The 3,593-nt window shown below is 38.9% G+C and overlaps 1 long non-coding RNA gene across 1 annotated transcript in view; it reads right to left on the bottom strand.

Moving 5' to 3' along the window:
- The window catches only part of LOC106943183 (uncharacterized), a 13,790-nt gene extending 12,463 nt beyond the window's left edge, over positions 1-1,327 (bottom strand). Inside the window, exons 1-2 of the long non-coding RNA XR_001423840.1 lie at positions 1,227-1,327; positions 467-471 (exon numbers count right to left, since the gene is read on the bottom strand). This is a non-coding gene — a long non-coding RNA (uncharacterized LOC106943183). The remainder of the gene's footprint in view (positions 1-466; positions 472-1,226) is intronic.
- Positions 1,328-3,593: the final 2,266 nt, after the last annotated feature.

Here is a 3,593-nt window from a genome sequence, read left to right as displayed (position 1 = left end):
AGCCACACACAAAATTAAAGTGAAATGTTCCCTTTATTTTTTTGAGCAGTATATTTAAAATTTAACTGAAGATATGACTTCAGTTATATCTTCAGTTAACTGAAGATATATTGAATTTTATATTCAATAAAATACAAAGACTTAAATCTTATTGTATAGACTAGGTCATCAAATCACTACGATGCCTGTAGGAATTTTTAATGTCCAGCACGTGTTACTATTCAGTGACACAGTATCGACACAGTTTTGCTATGTGTCGAAACGATACATGACGCCTCATCTACCCATCAGTAGTTTGCAAGCTGTTGACGAAGGGAAATAAAGTTAAAAACAGAACGAGCCGCATTAAGATTAACTAGTGACAGTCAAACTGGGTCCTTAACGCAGATGTTTACAAAACAGGTGGCTTTGTCGTTTCCTGATCAAAACGCGACAAACGTAAATAAACATATGAAAATGTCTCTACTTTCTCTAAGAGCTCTTCAAATCATAATGGTATGAAGGAATATTGAAAAATACATTAAAAGGTCACTAAAATATACCCCACTACAAAGGAGACTGTACTAAACAGAATTTTACTACCAGCCAGCATTGTTAGAGTAATGACGATCATTTTACGTCTTTTCAGTCTTATATTGACTGACATGCTCTGAAAACATATCAATAAATATAAATAGTTATAATATCATGCAAACTAATTCATTGCTCATTTAATGGAAGCCACATTATTTTGTTTTCACTTTAAGACTTCACTCGGCTGCAGAAGCAAAGCTGTGCACCTTGGTAATCTGACAATATTCTTACAGTTAAAGTTTGTATGGCAAACCTGTTAAACAATATTGTCTCCAAAATGTTAGCAGCAAGTGAATTTATTTTTTGTAGACAATAAAATAAACTGGTCCAAAAGGGAATCAGACGATAGCGCTGCTAACTAAACTCGTACCAGCGGTCTCTGAGTTCGGAGAACACTGTTTTAACCACTCAACTATTACGACAGCCAAAAAGCAATGTTCCTCCTTCCATAGGACTCTTTGCACCTCAGCTTCCGCGTTTGGGGAAAAGCGGCTCGATTGTTTCTGATCTATTGAAAATGGCCTTTTACATTAGGTGCTTGCAGGGCTTGGCCAAGGTTTGTACATCGATCCGAAGCCCCAACCAGTCAGCTGGAGAAAGGTTTTAAGATGTTCGCCTCGTTATACATTTACTGATACGAAGGTGCGTTTTACTTAAACTTTGCGGCTAACATTAACCTTATCTTTTGTTAGGCAATATTCTCGGACATTGTTCTTGTAAAAATGTGCTATTTAAGTGTCTAAACATTCTAACGAACAATGTATTTATCTTATTTTCAAGTATATTATGTGTGTTTATTGTCGTTAGTGTCACAGACTAACGGGGACGTTGCGGTTCGGACTTTTTACTTCCGAAGCCTGACGAAGCTCAACAAGCCTCATAGCTCGACAGTAGCGCAGCTCTGGTGTCAGAGATCTGGTTCAGCTGACTGTTCAGGTTCAAAGTTGCTGCTTTTAGAAAAATATGACCGTGCTGCTTCATGTCTCCGTGTTATTTTGTTTTATTACCTTTGCATGTTTCTTGTGAAGAGCTCAGATAGGACGGTGTTTACAGCAGTGTGTACAGGCGGATCAGTTGCTCGGCTGTCTGGCTCTGGTCTGCTCTCTCGTTCCCATATACTCGCTTTTTCAGGCTGAATATAGAAGTGATTCCATGGAAATAACTCAGGGAGGCTCCTTTATTTACCATCCGTATCCCCGGTAGTTTTAGGCTGATACAAAGTGAATTGAAGACTAAAAACGCTGCTGTGCGGCGTTAGCTGGTAGCGACAGATATTTACAAGCCAGGATCGCTTGGAAATTAACGAAAACTTAAAAGCCCATTATATTAGGAAGACAACAATGTTAATAGTATTGTTTTTTTGCATCTGAAATACGACTTGGTCTTTTCTACCAGTCATGGTAACTCAAAGCGGAAACAAGTGAGCCGCATTAGCTCCTGGAGATGTGACGTCAATGCCGTAGGTGCAAAGAGCCCATTGATTTTCATCTAACGGACACCCCGCGCTTTAGGAAGCAAACCTGGATTAACTGGGGGCACTTTCAGAATCTCAGTTTGAGTGAAGATTTTAACCTGTTTCTGATGTAAAAGTATATAAGACAATTGTTTTTTCAGCGATGTCTCATATGGTTGAGAATTACGGTCACTTGATGAAAAGAATAAAGACTTTTAGTTAAATTACGAGGAAAAAATATCAAAAATAAGGAAGAAATGACACAGACCTGCGGTTAGCCATGTCTTCTGTAAATGAGCTAGGAAATAAAGTGTAACATTACAGAAACAGTTAAAAAGATTTTGCTATAGTTTATGTGGATACCTATTTGAAATATCACAATATGAGGAATATGTGGAAAAACTACACAGCCAGTCTATCCTTTTAAACATTTCATTTTTAATCCCAAGGCTCTTCAACATTTATGTTGGCTTTCAGGGATTAATCTTTGCTTTGAGATCTGGTCATCCAACATCGAGATCTATTTCGATCTTCCTTTGACGAGTTTCAACCTCTGAAGCAACACCTAAGTCAGGACAAGTTCTGCGTAATTTACATGTTTTGATGGTTTTGCAGATGAGCTTTTAAAATAAAGGCAACATACCATATTAGACCAATAAAATCTTTCTAATTAGTTATTTCCGAGATCTTAGTGGTTGTTTTACGGAATCGGATAGTATTTTTGCAAAGATTTGTAGTTCTTTAAGCTTATCGCATGGTTTACTTTCTGGTTCGGTAAAGGGGTCCTAAAAAGCCATGCCCAGAGAAACATTAATTTTTTCAAGCAGCCACCACCAGTTGATTTATGCCCCTTTACCACCGGCTCTACTTCAACAACCCGGCTCGGCTCGGCTCTGTTTCGGAGTGACCGCGTTCTGGGCATAACACCGGCCCTCTGTTGCAGGGTACCGCCTCCTGGTGGCGGGGGGGTGTAGCGCCCAGCCTCCAGGAGCTACGTGCTGTGCTTCGTCACATGCGAGCTGCGATGTAAGACGCTGGTTCTGCTCTCGCTGTTGAACCGCTGCTACGCTACAGTAATATTTCACAGACGGAGCTTCGCTTCTGCTCCACCTGGTAGTGACTCTCACACCGAACCTCTGCTTAAAGCTGCAGCATCTAACCTAAAAAAATTAATTCTACATACGTATTAAAACTTTCGCTGTCCTAACATGAGACAGATAATCTCTAAAAAAAAATAATCGATCTCCTCCCTGATCTGCATAATTACTCCGCTCAGTCAGATCAGCCAATCAGAGCTAGCAGTAATCAGCTAGCCGCCATGCTAACAGGAAGTTTTCATTCAGTAACTCAGGATTGTTTATTGTAATGGATCCTGTATTTGCCTTTGAATGTTAAGTTTTATACTTGAATTTTTTGGCAATGTTGAGAGGTTTTATTTTGACTTTTTGCATTATTTAGCCTCTTCAGAGCCTTCATATGTTTTCAGTCTGTTAAAGATAATATTACTGATAGCAGTACAATTTGCACAATGCCTGTTTTGTTTTTTTCTTGGAAAAATTGTTTTTTT

This window comes from Poecilia latipinna, unplaced genomic scaffold (assembly GCF_001443285.1).
Source record: "Poecilia latipinna isolate Pla-1442-1.1 unplaced genomic scaffold, P_latipinna-1.0 Scaffold4960, whole genome shotgun sequence".
In the NCBI taxonomy this organism is placed as follows: domain Eukaryota; kingdom Metazoa; phylum Chordata; class Actinopteri; order Cyprinodontiformes; family Poeciliidae; genus Poecilia; species Poecilia latipinna.
Note: the sequence above shows the minus strand (reverse complement) of the source record. Positions and strands in the feature narration are given on the sequence as shown.